Consider the following 18,694-nt stretch of genomic DNA (forward strand, 5'->3'; position numbering starts at 1 on the left):
CATTTCTAGTGGTGGGTTACCCCGGACAGATACTACAAATGTCTGACAATTACATAGCTCTGTCTTTTCCATCCGTTGCTATTTTATTTTTCCTGAGCTACCCGACATTGAATGGAAGGGAGTTTATCTTTCTTAATAAAGTGACGACATAGATTATTCCTGAATGTCCTCGACATAGTTTGAAATCCAATCTGGTTAAAACACAGATCCTATTTCGTTTCGTTTTTATAGTTCAAAATTTCGTTTTACTTGTCTTTACTACATTTGGTGTAGGCCATCGAAAGTATAAAAAAACGAAACGAAATATGGATCTGTATTTAATCAGATTGTTTGAAATCCGTCCCCCAAAACACAACCCAGCTTTTTTTTAATGTCCTCGGGCCAGCCAATACCCATGGCATGGAATGAAAGAGTGTTTATCCATTTTTCATGTGGCACCATAGATTATTTCTGAAAGCCCTCGACATAGCCTGAAATCCGCCCCCGTTAAGAACTCCCCCGCCCCCACCCCACTCCGTCGTTTTTGTCACTGCTGTTTTACTAAACGTCCGCTGCTAATTCATTTTCTTCAGCCATTTAATACATGACATGGAATGGAGGGGTGCTTATCTCTCTTTCATGTGCCACCATAGATTATTCCTGAAAGCCCTCGACATAGTCTGAAATCTGTCCCCGAAAAGCACTATACTCCCTCTTTTATGTCAATTCTGTTTTACCAAACGTTCGCTTCTATTCTATTTTCTGGTGCCACCCACTGATCTCTATATGTTATTTATAGAGATCAGTGGTGACACCCAATACATTGCATGGTATATCAATAGGATTCGTCCTCTCATGACCACAATGCTTTACAACAAATTTGAAAAAATCTCTCACGAACATGGTTTGATAGTAAATATGACATGCACCAAATAGAAAGGAAAAATGTTTTTAGTTGAAAAATCACAAAGGACGCCAAAAGGGCGTTCCCGTCCCCATGTAGCCTACTGTGATGGAGATGACATTCCCAGAAGAAATATGTTAGAGTCTAGAACTGATACACTGTTTAGACTAACTGTTTCAAGATCTTGTGTATTTTAACAAACACGTGTGTTTTTACACTTCGATTTACAAATAAAAATGGCAAAAAAATATGGTAGTATATTGATCGACTGTAACTGGTTCGATTATAACTTCAACTGTCAATTACATTTACTGTCGATGGAAGGCATTGGCTGAAATACATCACATGGTAGTAGGCGGGTTGTTTTTAATCTGCAGGCTGGGCTAAAACTTCGCGCGTCCAGTTACATGATAATCCTTACATAAATCCAGCGTATATTGTGTTAACTTGAGCGAACGACGATGAATCTGTTTGTCGGCAATAAGTATAACATTCCGTCTGGTAGATAAAGTATTACGCTTTGTTCAGGCTTGATCTACATGACATTCAGGTCGATACAGTCCAATTTTTTTCACAATCTATCGTGCGGCAAGTTTTAGTTGGAAGTAAGGGTCCTGACAGGTCACAATAAAATCAACGAACGACAGACATTCTTTTATTGATGACAGGACTGTGAGAATCTGGTTCTGTGGATGTACGTTTGTTTTGACTTCTATTTGTGCTTGGTGACATATAATCTCCACGGCTGATAAAATTTAACTGCTGGGAAAATAAGATAGTTGTTCAGGTAAGAATGAATTATCGAGTTATAATCGATGACGTGCGGTATGCCATGCTACCTACTAACTTTAAAGTGACATTTTTATATTAAAGAATGTTTTTATCTTTATTATATGCCTCTTTCACATGTAAATAATTTTAATTAAATCCCCCTGTCTATATAATATTATAATGTATTGGACGTTAATAAACAGCAACCTAGCTAACTATTACTGTCACTGTGTGGCAGGTCTTGTTGTGTATTGTACAGGTTGAAATTTATTTGTCTCACCTGACCTGAGTTTTAGCAATTTCTTCTATCTGCACGTACATAACAGGAACAACTTTCGGGATTAACACTGTTTACCGCAGAAATATATTTCTATGATGTTTACAATATTGTTGTCCTCGTCAATATATTTGTTGGTTTTTGTATAATAGGCTTCATATTTTGTTATGCTAATGTCCATATAAAACTTGCTATAATCACTATTCTTCATTTATGTGTCCTCGTTTAGGAGTCCTAGTAATTCTGCACTTTCCAAACAATTATTGACTGTCGGCTGATTGGATTTTTAAAAAAAAAAAAATACTGCACTTTCCAAACAATTATTGACTGTCGGCTGATTGGATTTTTAAAAAAAAAAAAAAAAAGAAAAAGAATTTCAGGTTTTGGTGATTTTAAGTAAGACTAATAAAAACCTATCAAGGTGTGAGCCAATCATTAGAAATTAATTTAAGAATTTTTGTTCGCATCACTCCACCCAGCTGGTAATTTATAGATCATAATTTATGTGCACATTTGGTTTGCTTGACTCAGTGAAACATTGAAGTTTTTTTGATACACTAAAGACTATGAAAAATTCAATGGAAAACATACCTTCTCATTGATCATAGATTTTTAATAACTATTCTTTTTTGTTATTTTTTGCTTTTATTTTTAACATAGGCTGGTGGATAATCTTGAGTTTATTTTTGAGGGAAAGTGGCAATCAAAATCGTAGCCTGTCACATTTAGAAATAGTTGTTCTTCTTAATGACATGTGTACTACTCATTGCAATGGTGTTACTACAGCAAACCAATAACTATACACTTGTATGCCTTTAGTAACTGGATAGAGCAATAAACTGTAACACATATTCATGGAAGAACAATTACTAATTAATTTTGACAAACTTTGGATGAATATTCTCTCAATGATTTAAAACAAGTACAGAAACCAATGACGTGTAGGGCAAAATAAATTAGTGGTCAGACAAGGACAGTGTCTAGTTATTCGGATGGTACCAAAAATCAAATTCCTGTGTACATGAATGACGTGTAGGGCAAAATAAATTAGTGGTCAGACAGATGGCACGAAAAATCAAATTTCTGTGTACACGAAAAATCAAATTCCTGTGCGCACTTTGGCATGCATGTAAAATGACTCTGGACAGTTGGAATTCGAAACCAGATAGGACGTAGTGCCGCTGTGAGGGCAAAGTTCCCCTCATAGCACACTATATGGTGTATGCACATCTTCATTAGCTCAGTTAGTACAGAAAAGTTGGACAATATACCCCATTTCATGTTTTCATCAACAAAATCCGATATAAGAGTTGACCATAGTGCCGCTGCACACTATATGGCATATGCACATCTTCATTAGCTCAGTTAGTACAGAAAAGTTGGACAATATACCCCATTTCATGTTTTCATCAACAAAATCCTTAGAATAAACAAAGGTATTTTTTTTATCTTAACCTATTTTTGGAGAGTGTAACCTGATCAAGAGAGGAAAATATCTGTGCACCAAAGGAGTACAATGTACCTGTTTCTAGATTACAATAGATTGTAATAGAATACCCACCCATTATGATCACTACCCTTGAGATTATATTTGTTATTATTTTCCGACTGTTTCTGCCTTGTTTAGTTTCGATGTGCATGACCTATATGGATGCAATTAAATAACATTTAAACAGTTTAAAAAATTTTATTCTGTCTTTGAAGTGAATCAGTAGCCTACAGAATTCACTGGTCACCTGTTCAACCTCATAGGTTTTCTCGATCTTCTGGTTTCCACCCCATCCTAAATATCCCTAAGTCCAAGTCAATTATTGAATCATTTGTTAGTACTGAAATGACCTGGTTTGTGTCAAGTACGCTCTATCTTTGTGAAAGATTCAAATAAATTAGTTCCTAAGTCCTAAAGTATAGTTAAGTAAGTAATAATTATGAAATGTTTATTTAATTGAGGCCATAAATTATTTTATTAGAGGTCAACAAAGGGTGAAAGTGTAAAAGTCAACTGACAATAGGTCAGGTATATTATCATCATTCTTCATTTTAAAATTTATTTAGATTATTACAATTGGAAAGTAATTCAATTCCTTGATTGGCTAAATCCATGTTTAGGTAGCTGTGGTGGCTCATTGAGTAAGGTCAAGTGTTTGATCCTGATGTTGTCTGAAAAAGTTATCCATGATGTTCTGGCTTGGTTAATTCAGTGGCGCCGATCTGAGGACCAGGCAAAGATCAAGAAACTTGAAATTCGAAATATAAGAGTAGGCTGTAGTGACTCTGTCAGGGTAATTTTTAACCTCATAGCAAAAAAAGTAGGATATTAGACCCGAATTCATCTCATTTCAAATCCATGTTTAATATATTGTGTTAATTATTTCCAATATTTTATCAGAAAACAGTTATATACGTCCCTTTGTACCATTATTTCCAATAATGTACGACAAAGGGCCAATCATACTTTATTTATACTTCATAAAATATTGAATGTGCGTGACAATTTCATAGAAATGCACATCCAGGATAGTGTCTGTGTTTTAAGTTGTTTGATGGTCTCAAACATTGTGTATATTGATGCAACACTCAGACTATTGCCCTCGTGCAGTATCTATTTCTTTCTTAATGTCCTCTCTTAATGATTAACCCACCCATACATGGTGGGAAGACATTACAGTAAACCTCAATTTAGATAAGAGCATACAAAAGAAAGACATATATGGTAGTTTTATAATGACAATGATTATAATGAAGGTCTAATACTAAATAGTGATTAACTATTATATAAACTTCTTTAACAAACATAATCAGGGCTTTTTGCCAAATATATTGTAGATAAGTTTGATATATGATTGGCTGTCATATAGGTATAGAGTAAGCCGTGATAATTTACTGGCCATTGATTGTCTTCATTATCTGTATATGGCCAGGGGCAGAAGAGTCCTCACATGTACAGTTTTAACGCTCATACATAATAGGCCATTATTCAAATAGAAAGTTTATAATGTGAAATGTGTATAAAATTTGTATGCACAGTAATTTTAGTCTCATGAGTTATATACATTTTGCTTAAGCTACTAACGCCTCTTGAGAACATCCCAGCCTTGTGGTAAAAGCACTAGATTAAAGTAGCTAAGTCTCTAACTCAATATCATCAAAAATCTTCGACATTGAAAACACGAATTATTTGTCAATTCAAATCAACATTGGTCATGTGATCTTACAAGGAAAAGATGGGCTTCTGATATCCAATATTCAAGACAAAATAAACATTTTACCATTGATACACGAATCGTGTACCATAATGCGTTTTAGCACCATTTGGAACAAGGGACTCAAAGAACGGGGCTAGACAAGTCATGTCATATGGTGACGCTATATTCTTATCTGGAGAGCATGCGCAATAAATACCATCGGTGTAGACTGGAAAAACCAGACCCTAAAGATTGCAATTCACATGAGACTTCTGGTGTATTTCGCCGAACATAACTGATTAGAAATTACAGTAAAAACAGAAACGATTGAATGTAAATCAGTTTATATACATTCATATTACATTATTATATGCGTTGCGACCCATTTTTGTCAATTTCTAAGTGCCCAAATATTTTAGCGATTTAGCTCCTTTAAGTCTTACTTTCCAGTCTTTGACTAACTGGTAATTTATGTCATAAAATTAGAATTTCAAAGAATTTAGCTATAAAGCACAATAAGTACAGTATTTAAAAATTTATATAGTTTTTATTTGTAGAAAACACTTGAAAATTGGGATAATGCTAAAAGTTGTCATATTCTTTGGAAAAAAATATCTTGCTAATCAAGGTAAATTATGTGGTTTATATACCATAATCATGCTGTCTTTTGATGTAAATGTTGACCAAGAGTGATAAAATTTTTACTGTTTATCAGAAACAGATGAAGTATTCGAATCACCATAGCCTTGGGCAGAAGTATAATTTTGAAAAGTGTTGGCTGTGTTACAGAAATATTGAATAGGCAATGTTAGCAGAATACAGAATAGGCCATGTGACAGAAATATAGAATGTGACAGGAATATATGTTACATGAATATAGAATAGGCTATGTGACAGAAATATATTACATGAATATAGAATAGGCTATGTGACAGGAATATAGAATAGGCTATATTACAGGAATATAGAATAGGCTATGTGACAGGAATATAGAATAGGCCATGTGACAGAAATATAGAATAGGCTATGTGACAGGAATATAGAATAGACTATGTGACAGAAATATAGAATAGGCTATGTTACATGAATATAGAATAGGCTATGTGATAGGAATATAGAATAGGCTATGTGACAGGAATATAGAATAATTTCTTGATAAACTCAATGTAGTCAGTTTAGATTCATACAGTTACTGAAGCTTGTTATTAATTTCTTTATATTGGAAAATCATGCACTAATTCATTTGAATAAAAAAAACTATAGTGACAAAGCCAGTGTACTTTTACTTGTCATCATGATACTACAGTTAATATGGTATTCTCTATCACAACTTAAATATTAACCATTAAGACAGTTTGTGTTATGCCAGAGCCAAGAAATAAGGCACCTATAACTGTGTCAGGCACAATCCCTCTGTGGTATATAATATGTCAATTTGTTCAGCACTTGGGGGGCAGGGTATAAGGCAAAAAACAATGCAAAGATTAACGGGGATAAGCCACTGTTCGCCTTAAATAACACACTCTTTTAAATTGTTAGTTAGTTGTATTTTACGTCCGCTTCCACCAAGGTGATATTGCAGACTCTTTTAAACGGTATACATATTAATTATATATAAAACAGATATGTGTATTACTGATTGAGAACAAATACCTACTGCACAGAAGGTTGGTGTGATTTATGTGTGTATAATTCACGTATTAAATTACAGAATACACAACTATTAGCAGATGGCTGGTGGGGTATATGTGTATTTACATGTAATGTGATATATTACAGGATGCTGATGATGTATGGAAGTTCTTATAGAATACACAACTACCAGCAGATGGCTGGTGGGGTATATGTGTGTATTTACTGTGATATATTACAGCAGACACACCCACTACACAATATTCTGGTGTGATTTATACATATATTTACTGTATGTTATTACAGAATACACATATATTTAGGCTATCGGTTTTGTAAATATACTGTTTTTTTATTAGGGAAAACACTTGTATTGCACAGGAGGCTGGTGTGGTTTATGTGTTTAATTAAGGGAATATACTTAAATTACACAGAAGGTTGATGTGGTTTATGTGTGGAAAGCAACTGTTATTTGTAGGGAATACAGATGTATTACACACGAGGTTGATGTGGTGTATGTGTATGTAACACTTTTTTTCACACTTGGCTGGTGTTGTTTGAAGCTGTATTTACAGTTATTGATGAGGGACTACACTAGTTGATGTTTATTCACCGCGAGTTATCTCAGAATAAACTTGCAGCACATAGATGGGTAATTACAACATGCATGGAACCAGACTTCTGCTTCGTGGGAGACAATAACCAGAAAAAAGTATAAAATTAACTGACTTGTTAAAAGACTTTTTAAAGCAGATAATGAATGATATTATTATTGTACATTTTTATATCAAACAACTTCCACAAATAAGTGCTCACATGTGCTTTTCAAAATATGGTACAGAAATTAAATACACTGTATAAAAATGACATAAATAAACCGAAATACAAATAAGACATACAGTAAACTTCGCACAAGTCGGATCTAAATGGACTGACCAATTTTATCCTAGTTACGCTAAGATCCGAGTTAGCTGAAGACCTAGTTCAGCTCTGAACGTAGGTCACATTATCGCCCTGTACGTTCAGGAACCGTCCTATTGAATCCTTGTCGAAATAAAAATCGGTTCCCAGGCAATTTTACTGGGAAACTTTTTACTGCTAAACGGTCATGTGTCAGTCTGTGAACGCCTGAACAATGTAAAGGAACATTTTAATGAGAACATAAGACCTAGCTTACCTTGCTAGAGTCAGTATGTGGAACACAACATGCCGTTAAAAATGCATCCGGTTCTGCTAAACGACTTTTGCGAACGCCATCGAGGTCTAGATGTAGAGTGGCGTACGTATTTACGTGGCTCGGCCATAAAAGAGGAAACAAAATTTAGGTAAGCTGGGGTGGGGAAAAATTAGAATGGGGAAAAATTAGAATTGTTGAAAAGCCGTAAAACTTAAGTCAATTATTGCTTTGCCTAGCCCAATTACAATCAATTTTTTTCAAAAATTCCAATATTCGTTTCGTCTTATATGGCCGAGTTGTGCAAAATGTGCACTGTCCTTTATTTGGATTTCAATGGCATTAGCCAGGCCCTTTGGCGGAGGGGGACGTATGTTTAACAGCATGTTGTGATCATAATTAGGCGAAGGAAAAAAGCCGGAATTAGATCAAATGGACCAAACATTTTGATCCGAGTTGAGCAAAGATCCGACTTAGTAAATCCGACTTACGCACATAAAATAAGAAAAACGTGCAGGATCAAAGGGTCCAAACGATTTTATCCGAGTTGAACATGGTTTACTGTACATGTAAACATTGAAATCAACTTCAAATCATATAAATTTCATTAATGTATAGCTATATCATACCTATTGTAACTAAAACCATCCAATTCAGACATCCTGAATAAAAATATTGTTTAAAAAAAAAATCATAAAATACACCATCACAATTTGCATATATAAATTATACAGATAGCTACTTGTAACACTCCATGATAACATGATCATTTTATTGTCAGTTTCGGGGAAAGATATCAGTCAACAGATAGTCTTCAGGAAGTGTTGGATTAAATACATTACTGTAAATAGATTAAGATTTATGTTATGCATGAAATATCGTCTTTAGATTGTTGGGTTTTTTTGACTACTAAGATCTGCATTTAACCCTTTAGCACACGATACATATAAATATTGACTACCGGTTCCTTAATAAAAAATTGATATAATTCATACTGGTATATCCCTGGACAGCTCAAGACATTCCAAAACTACTCCTCCCTAGAACCGCCAGAACTCTGTGAATATTGAATGTCCTGGTGGTTCCTTGAAAAAGCTGAGAGAAAGGTAGTTAATTGCTACCATTATATCCCAGGACATCCAGAAACTATTGCTCCTCATACCTTCTAAAACAGTGCATGGTTCTTACCTTGTTGGGGTATGAAGTATCAAAGTAGGGGGTACAAGATATGGTGTCAAATTCAATATTGTATAGGCCTACTAGTACTAATAACATTAATAATATGTCTGATTGTCTGTGTACTGTGTAAGTATGGTTGTACTTGAAAGACTTTATGTGTACAGTATATTTGTATGGTAACAGACAACTCATCCTAAAGACAACTCATCCTAAGACAACTCATCCCAATATAAGACAACTCATCCTTATCTTTATGTATGAGTTTCAGTATAGCTAATATCTTGGGATGAGTTGTCTTCTATCTTGGGATGAGTTGTCTTCTAACTTGGATGAGTTGTCTTCTAACTTGGGATGAGTTGTCTTTGGGATGAGTTGTCAGGTATTCATTTGTATGTATTCAGTGCATTGGATAAATAAACTTACATTGTATTTCATATTAATTATTATAATTTCATTTATTTCCATAAGTCATTTTAGACAAGAGGGTACAGGGAAATATTATGAAAGCTCACAGGGTAAGAGCACATAAAAATAGGTAAAGAACCACTGTTCTAAAACCACCAGAGCTAAGAGCTCTGTGACTAGCTCTCCATATTGTATGTACATATAATAGTTATGGAAGCTACAGTGGCTCAGCGGGTAGGATGTTGGCTCGCTAACCTGGAGGCCACTTGTTCGATCCCTGTTTGAATGGGATGAAAAACTGAGGTCCCATGTACACATTGGCGAGCACATAAAAGATCCCTTGACAGTTGGAATTCGATATAGGAGTAGGCTGTAGTGCCGCTGTCCAGGCAAAATTTACCTCATAGCACACTGTATGGCGTATATGGTCTTCATTAGCCCAGTTGGAGCAGAACAGTAGGACGTTAAACCCCATTTCATTTCATTTCTTAGAGGCACATCAGCTATTCATGTGCCAATCCAAGGAGCAATAGTATCAGATGGTGCGAATGATAAAGGGTTAAAGATGTTGTCACACATGACATTACTTTATGTATATTTAGAAAATGACAATTCAAGACATTTTGGGATGATTAAGTTTTTAATGGCTTAATTGTACTTGTAGAGAAAAATACCTAGACATGTTTAATCTTAAAATGTCAATTTATCAAGGATGATAAAACTGCATTAAAACTGTCAATTTCCACAATTGAATAAGAATTAAAATGTCAAAATATGATAAATATAGATTAAAACTTATCTTTGTCCCACAGTATGTGTATCTACCTACATGTAATTCAAACATAATCGATCGATTGAATGGAAAAGTTACAGCAATAAATTTATAATATATGCAAATCGTGATTGTGTATTTTATGATGTCATCATAGGTCTAGATATAATAGGTATGATATGGTTATCTATAGTCATAAGTAGTAGACGATAATCAGTTGAAGGTGTTGTTAGGCCATACATGTATCAATTTTGAACTTTGTTCTTCGGTAACACCTATTCATAATTTGTGTCCTGTTTCTTGGCTCTTGGGAAATAATATTAATTCAAAAACCAAAGATACTTTTCCGGGGGGGGGGGGGGGGATGGTTGAATGGTTAGCGCGTACGTGTTACATCATGTCTGTCGTTGAGTCAACTAGCGTTGAGTAAATTCCCGGTTATACGTGACAAGGAGTAGGGTTGCCTGTCCAACCTCATGGATTTTCTTTGGGTCCTCTGGTTTCCTCCTACTGCTACGACCTTTACGCGCAAGTGAATTATTGAAATAAAATAGAACCATATGTTAGTCCGAATTGACCTAGTTTGTGTCGAGTGGACATTAAACCCCATTTCTTGCTCTCTCCCTCCTTATTTTCTTGTTTTGAAGTTCTAAATAAATCATTTTACACAAGATTCAAGTGGATTTTTATCCATGAAGACCCTGAAAGAACTAAAAATTAAATTGTTTGGCCTAAGTTTAGTTTTACACCTGATTGACTATGTTGAAATATGAACTACCTCAGGTAAACTATTCATTCAATTGTCATCTACCAGTACTGTGTATATCGAAAAGGAGGGGCTACATAATTGTTGATGTATTTAAAGTATGATGTAAGTTTCTTGTGCTTTTGATTGGATATGCTGTAAGGAGGATTATTGTGTTCCACATTTTATGATAAATTAAAGTCTTGTGTCCCAGGTGTTTTGATTATTTCCTTGTGACCTTGAAATAGTCATTTTTTTCTACAGATAAAGTGAGTATATAATTTAACACATGACACAATAAATGGAATACAAGTTTCTTAGAAATTTATTTGTGGCCACATTCCGTCTAGGGTTTCTCTTCTTTAGTATTAATAGTTAGCATAGAATGAGTATATAGTAATTGGGATTAAGTTTATATATGTAATACAAGTTACTTTGATGTTTATTTCTGGAAATGTCTCGACAAGGGGTTTCTTGTATAAGCAAAGAATTAGTATATTATTGGGATTAAATATAATGTGGTGAATATCTGTTACTGTCATTTTTATGTTTTCGTGTTGAATGAATTATATATATATTTCGCTATGAATAATGTTCATATAATTGTCACAAACAACTAGGTGTGTCTCCAGGTTTTCAAACTCGCTATAAAGCCTGTATCTACCTGTATCATAATAGCCTGTTAAAGTATAGTTATTACTCTCTCCACTTATCATCTCAATAGTGAATTATATTCTGTCCCATGGAATACAATGTATTAGTGGAGAGAGTGAAGCTTGTACATGACAGGGAGTAAGATCGCCTGTCTAACTGGATGGGTTTCTCTAGTTTACTCTCACTGATAAAGACCCCTATGCTTCAGCGAATTATTGAAAATAAATTGTACCATGTTAGTCCCAAAATAACAGTTTGTATCGAGTGGACGTTAAACCCTTCCCCCCTCTCTCTCTCTCTTAATATACATATTCTTCAGTGGGAGATCCAGGTGGAGTGCCCTAGGGGCCCAGCTCCCCCAACCACACACACACCCTAAAATAACAGTGAAAAAAAATCCCCCTATTTGAGCTCTGTTTGGGTTGCATTATAGTGAGGTCACTATTGACAGCCCAATTTTTGAAAATGTATTCTGTGGGCCCCTTTGATATTCCTAACTTAATAATAGCCCATTAATGTACTCTTTGACTTGAACCAATAGGTGATTAAGGTCCTTGTGTCTCTTGGTCTATTCTTAATAATATTCAGAGAGCCTTTTGGATTTCATTGAACAGTGGCAATCCCCTTTAAGGCTTTTCTGTTGTGCAATTTCTTCTGATTGATATTAAATACGTTTTTCTTTGTTGATCAAGGTGTAAAGTTATGTATTCTATTTTTAAACTAACACACCCACCCAAAAGACAACTCCCAGAGACACATGATGTTGTAAGACATTATTATTGATATTAGTGTATTTAAGATTTATATGTAAGGCTACATACCTATTTGTGAAAGGCAAGTACAAGTATACCATATAATTTGATATAATTTACATTAAAGATACATTATGGAAGATTCAATAACGAGTTGGCAGTTCTCACTATAATAGTTAAAAACTAGATAATGTAAAGGCAAATTGCTGAAAATTTCATTCGAATTGATCCATGATTAAACAAGAAGTAAACGATTGAAATTTCCGCCTAGCCTCGATCATCATTACTAAAGTCAGTACAATAAACAGCATAGTCTATTTAATCGTTAAATCGTGAAGGAAAGTTATGCAGTAAATCGGCCCATAATCCACTAAACATCACAGGCTAGCATTGCCATCTAGAGTTGATTATGGTCTGGAAACGTTAATTAATGTCTAATTAATAATTTAGATAACATTTCAGGCCTAAAGAAAGACCTGCAATAGACAGATTTAGCTCTTGCATAATGTATGTTTAAATAGTTAACTGTTTTTTTTTTTTAAAATACAAATTATTTTAAGAATCTAAATCCATAAGTTTATGAATATAATTTAAAATGTCTAGCTTGACCATCTTGGTATGTGTCAAAGTTAAATGTTATTTTGTGTAATCTGTTTATATGCATAATGTGGTGGAATATATGGGTTTCTTATCTTAATAGTAAAACTGGGGGCAAGCTCCAAGAACCCAGTTTCGGTCTACTAGGAGAACAGCCCCCCCCCCCTACCCCTAATATGAATTTCATTCTAATGCAGAATGTGTATTACCTAGTTCAGATGAATAGTGTACAGCCATTATTCACAAAGAATGTGTATTACCTGCATATAGGTATTATATTTATTCAATATTCAACCTTCTAGTAAAGTCGAGTGCACTCTGAGTCATTTTTGATTCCCCGCTTGTATGTCACAATGAGTAGAGTTGCCTGTCGAACCTTATCGGTTTTCTCCGGGTCCCCTGGTTTCCTCCTACTGCCAAGGACACCAACAACGTGCAAGCAATTTACTGAAATTAAATTAACACTATGTTAGTTCCAAAATGACCTAGTTTGTGTCAAGTAGACATTAAACTTCATTCCTCTCACTCTCTCCTCTGTTATAAGATTGAATTCTAGAATTTATAATAAAACCACCCCAAAAAGTCTATGATTTCTTCCTTTCATTTCTTACCGGTAGAAGGATAACACCAAGTATTGTGATAATTTTCGATAATTAAACATTAGACATTAGTAAATGTAGATAAATTTAGATGAGAGACAGGTACTCTTCACATTCATTATGATCAGTTGATATTAATCAAAACATTCTACATCACTACTGTATTGTTGTATATTCACCTCGCCCAAAACTTGAATCATATCTTGTAATGGTTGACTACTTCAAACTATTTCACCCTAACAAATGGATGGATTTTATATATTGAATACTTGTAATGTCGGTTGTGTTGCTCATTATTATTGTGAAATATGGTATGGTTCTTGGAAAAATATGATTAATTAATGCCACAAAAAAAAGTTTTAAAAGAATCTGTAACATATCCATGTAGGATAAAATTCCTCAAACACATCTGTGTATTATTTTTATTTTAATCTTTGAGTGTTGTGTGCGTTAAATGGACCACTTGACCCCTCGCTAAATTGATGCTGTAAATAAATTTGTCTTCAAATCAATGTTTTGTGTGCAGTAAATGGACCACTTCACCCTTCACCACCCCCACCCAAATGATGCTATAAATAGATTTGTCTTCAAATCACCTTTTTTAAAACTAGATATAAATGGACAGAGGACATGGCAAGGAGAACCCTCTAGTTGTTCAGATGGGACAGAAAACTGAGGTTAAATTGACGTGTTGGCATGCTCATAAAAGAACCTTTGACAGTTTTTAGTTGATGAAGAGTGTATTTGGAAATGTTGTTGAGGCATAGTGTTTATGCCCGTCTTCATTAGCTCTGTTGGTATTAAACCACATTTTATAAACTAGCATATACTTATTGTTGGCTGGCTATTGTCTGATTAGTTATAAGGAAGAACTCCCTACAAATAAAAACTGATTGAGCCTACATTGAGAATTTTTACCTAAACAATGTTAAAAACCATTCATGATACATGTACTATATATGACCTCAGTGTAGTCAAAAGTCTTTATTCACTAGTAATGAATTCATATTGTCAATGTCACATATAATTGTTGTATGTAAAACTAAAAAAAAATCATTGATTTACCTGTATATGTTATGGTATAAATGGGTTAACAGGTGTATTTGAAATTTTACAAGGTATATCGGATTAATTTAACACATTTAAGTGTCTTGGTCACAGTTGTGTGCAGAGAAGGCGGGTCAATTTCAGGTGGTCATCCAATCAATGATTGAAATTAAAATAAAGTTTTTAGAAATTAGAAATTATTGCTGTTACCTTTGCTGCACAAGTTGCCCTACTTGATTTATTTATTTTGTTGTAACATCCTCCTTTCTCAGATTCTTACAGTTCTGAGTATTATGCCCTAGGAGTCTTGGAGGTATATATACAATCTCAGAGTTGGCCCTAGGTATTAACACCGTTCGACTTTCAGGGAATGTAGCTCGTCGACGGGAGTTCTTTAAGTATCAGAAATGAATACAGATTCTTGGAATGGATCTTCAACTCTTTATTTCAGCAGCAAATAATTAACAGCAACAATTTAACAACCTATAATTTCCTATATATTGGCCCTCCAAATAGTATGTTCCCTAAACTGGTCTCTCCAACTAATAATCTCATCTAACATACATTTGTCTATTTATACAAATCAGTTACTTAGAAAGTGTTGACATAAACATATAATTATTGAAGGATTAAGACTTAAGGCATTTAAAACAATAGTTAGATGAGACTTAACAGATCAACCACTTTAGTTGCCAGTCTGTCACAATTTGACTGACAGGTTATTTGCTGTATGACTAACCAAGCATTAATGAAAATTAAAATATATACTTGAAATTTAAAACAGAATTGACAAATAATAAAATAACAAAACAACATATGACCTAGACATCGGTCATATATCCCCCTTACTTCAAACAAAAACATGACCCCATGTTTTAAGCATTTAATAAAATCAAAAATCCTTATTTTTCGATTAATCAAAGTAACATAATCTATCCCTTTTTTCATGATAATAATTTCATAAAATAATGTTCTTGCAAATTGTACTGGTTAACTTTTTCATTTGGTAAACATAATTTGGGTCCTTGTATTCTATTTGACTTTGCATTTATGTATTGTTGAGCACAATAATCTAGTTCCTCCTCCAGAACCCAAGAATTCTTCCACTGAATGATATATTCTTGTTTTGTGTTCTTAACTCTTTGTCTAAGCACTTTGTCGGACACTTGTACAGGTGGATTTGTTGAACAAATTCCTACATATCAATGGTCTTGACTGCTGGTACTTTTGGCACTAGAACTTGAAACATCTTTCATCGCTGCCTCACTGTCCAAATTTATTTGACAACCTTTATCATGGCTATTTGCAGGATGACACATTGTTTCTCTTGTCACCATTAACACTGGGTTATTCCCAACAGCCACATCTTTAGTATCAGGAACATTTTGGACACCCACATCCTTTTTACTGGAGACCACAGAAATCTGTTCTTTTTGGGCATCCTTCTTAGCAAAAAATTCTAGCTGTCGCTGTCTATCCCTTTGTCTTTTGGCAAAAGAACGATATTTCTTTTCCGGACTGGGTAATGAATTTTCTGAGAAGCCCATTTAAAGCTGATTTCTGTAGAACCCCTATCCTGTTTGAGACTCCAAGACATTGGTAGTTGATTCAGATTTCTTATTGCTGCTACTGCTGCTGAAGGAAGAATAAAGTTGATATCCATCCTTTCTTCTTCCAAATATGTTTACAATTTATCTCGCTTAGCTGTACCGGAATCAAGAGTAGACAATTTTGTTTACTCTACCCGGCATCTCCACCATATAACACCGTTCGACTTTCAGGGAATGTAGCTTGTCGACGGGTGTTCTTTAAGTATCAGAAATGAATACAGATTCTTGGAATGAATCTTCAACTCTTTATTTCAGCAGCAAATAATTAACAGCAACAATTTAACAACCTATAATTTCCTATATATTGGCCCTCCAAATAGTATGTTCCCTAAGCTGGTCTCTCCAACTAATAATCTCATCTAACATACATTTGTCTATTTATACAAATCAGTTACTTAGAAAGTGTTGACATAAACATATAATTATTGAAGGATTAAGACTTAAGGCATTTAAAACAATAGTTAGATGAGACTTAACAGATCAACCACTTTAGTTGCCAGTCTGTCATAATTTGACTGACAGGTTAATTGCTGTATGACTAACCAAGCATTAATGAAAATTAAAATATATACTTGAAATTTAAAACAGAATTGACAAATAATAAAATAACAAAACAACATATGACCGAGACATCGGTCATAGTATCACCAAACACGTGTATACCACTGCATGGTCAGGCATGTGTTTTAGTACACTTATACTCTTTCTGAAACACCTGACATATTTTCATTATTGGGATATCAATCACCTGACTTGAGGGATTTCTTGTCCATGTAGGGTCGCCTGTCCAACCTTGTGGGTTTTCTCCAGGTCCTCCGGTTTCCTCCCACTGATAAAAAACCCTACGTGCAAGGGTGGACGATAAACTCCATTTCTCTCACACTCTTTTATCATTTCATATGCTAGAATATTTGTATATTTGATTACCAGTATATTTTAGCCCTTTATAGGGGCGATTCTGAATAAAGACTGTGTGTATGTTTTAGGGATTAGCTGACGGAAAGTTAGAAAAATGTCAAGTTTTTGACAATTAATTTTTGTGTTTTTATATAGTTACTGGAAACTGTTCTTTTACTAAAATATCAGAATTTCACGATGCATGTAAAATGTTATATAATAAGAAGTGTTATATGGCATTTGATTTGTCAACTGCTTAAAGCATTGCATGTATCACTTTGCCTGCAAAACAGTGGGCAACAGGTGTCGCTTTTCCTATTTACAGCTAACAGTGTAGATTGATCAAATTATCTAAAATAGATTGCAACGATTATTACGAACTTGTATTATCAACTGAAAGATCGTTTGCTCCACCTATGCTCTATTTTTTGTCGTCTGCCTGGCAAACTTATAAAAAAATATTTATTTAAATTTGTTTAGCTTTTAAAACTTTACAGAAAAAATAATAGACATTTTACTATAGTTCACAGGAGGTTATGTGAAATTTTCTAATGGTTTTCTATCTTATATTTCAGCTAACAGATAATAATAATGTTTTGAATAGGAAGATGTAAAAAAAGAAATAGGATAGCAGTAAATAGGTGTAAGAACTTTAGGATGTATATATAAAAGAAACTAGTCACTTGTGTAAGTATATTTATTATTTATATTTTAAAGGGGTGCGAGTCAAATGCAGAAGGATAATACATTTTAGAGGTACATATAGAAATGCCATGGCGGATCGGTGAGTATGGTTACTGAATCACTGACCTAGAGGTCCCAGATTTGATCCTGGTTCAGTTTCTCAATGTCAGTGATGCAGGATGCAGGCCATGGAAATGAATATTGTCTAATCGTTCGGATGTAACACATTGCCATGCCGTGCAAGGAAAGAACCCCTGACAGTTGGAATTCTATTGTTGTCATGGCACACTGGTTGGCATATGCCTGTCTTCATTAACCCAGTAGGTCGGGAAATTTAGAATTTAAATCCCATTTCGTTTATTCAAACAATAAAAATAACTGAGCTTCTCAAGACTGACCCTGATAGTGACAAAAATGAAGGCACAGGGATAGTATTTTAATCCAAATGGATTCACATTCATTCACACTTTTAGAACTTTCACATTGGATGGCATAATGATAAGATTTAGTCATGAAGGATCCCAACCCTCTTTGTATACTACAATCTGGTGTATTTGGTTCCATCCATACATACCTTTCAGATGACAAACTGTGAAAATTTAAGCAGTCCAAATTAATTTGAATATTTTAAGAATGGCGCTTTATCACTGACCGACAATCAACTGCTGCTTTCTTATAATACTTTAGTTCAAGATTGTGTGAATAAATCCCCTGTTCTGTAATAAGATTAAAACATACTTTATTGTCATATATATGTTCATTGTTAAATATTGGATATCATGATCCCATATTTTCATGGTAAGATAACAACAATATTGATTGAAATGGACC

The 18,694-nt window shown here is 34.2% G+C and overlaps 1 protein-coding gene across 6 annotated transcripts in view; it reads left to right on the plus strand.

Annotated features, from left to right (window-relative positions):
* The first annotated feature begins 1,362 nt into the window (after positions 1–1,362).
* The window catches only part of LOC126812447 (unconventional myosin-XV), a 107,826-nt gene continuing 90,494 nt past the window's right edge, over positions 1,363–18,694 (plus strand). For all 6 annotated transcript variants that reach the window (XM_050538840.2, XM_050538841.2, XM_050538836.2 and 3 more), the window contains exons 1-2: positions 1,363–1,670; positions 17,755–17,866. The gene's annotated coding sequence lies outside the window, so the exon portion shown is untranslated. The remainder of the gene's footprint in view (positions 1,671–17,754; positions 17,867–18,694) is intronic.

The sequence above is a fragment of the Patella vulgata genome, chromosome 2 (assembly GCF_932274485.2).
Source record: "Patella vulgata chromosome 2, xgPatVulg1.2, whole genome shotgun sequence".
NCBI lineage: Eukaryota > Metazoa > Mollusca > Gastropoda > Patellidae > Patella > Patella vulgata.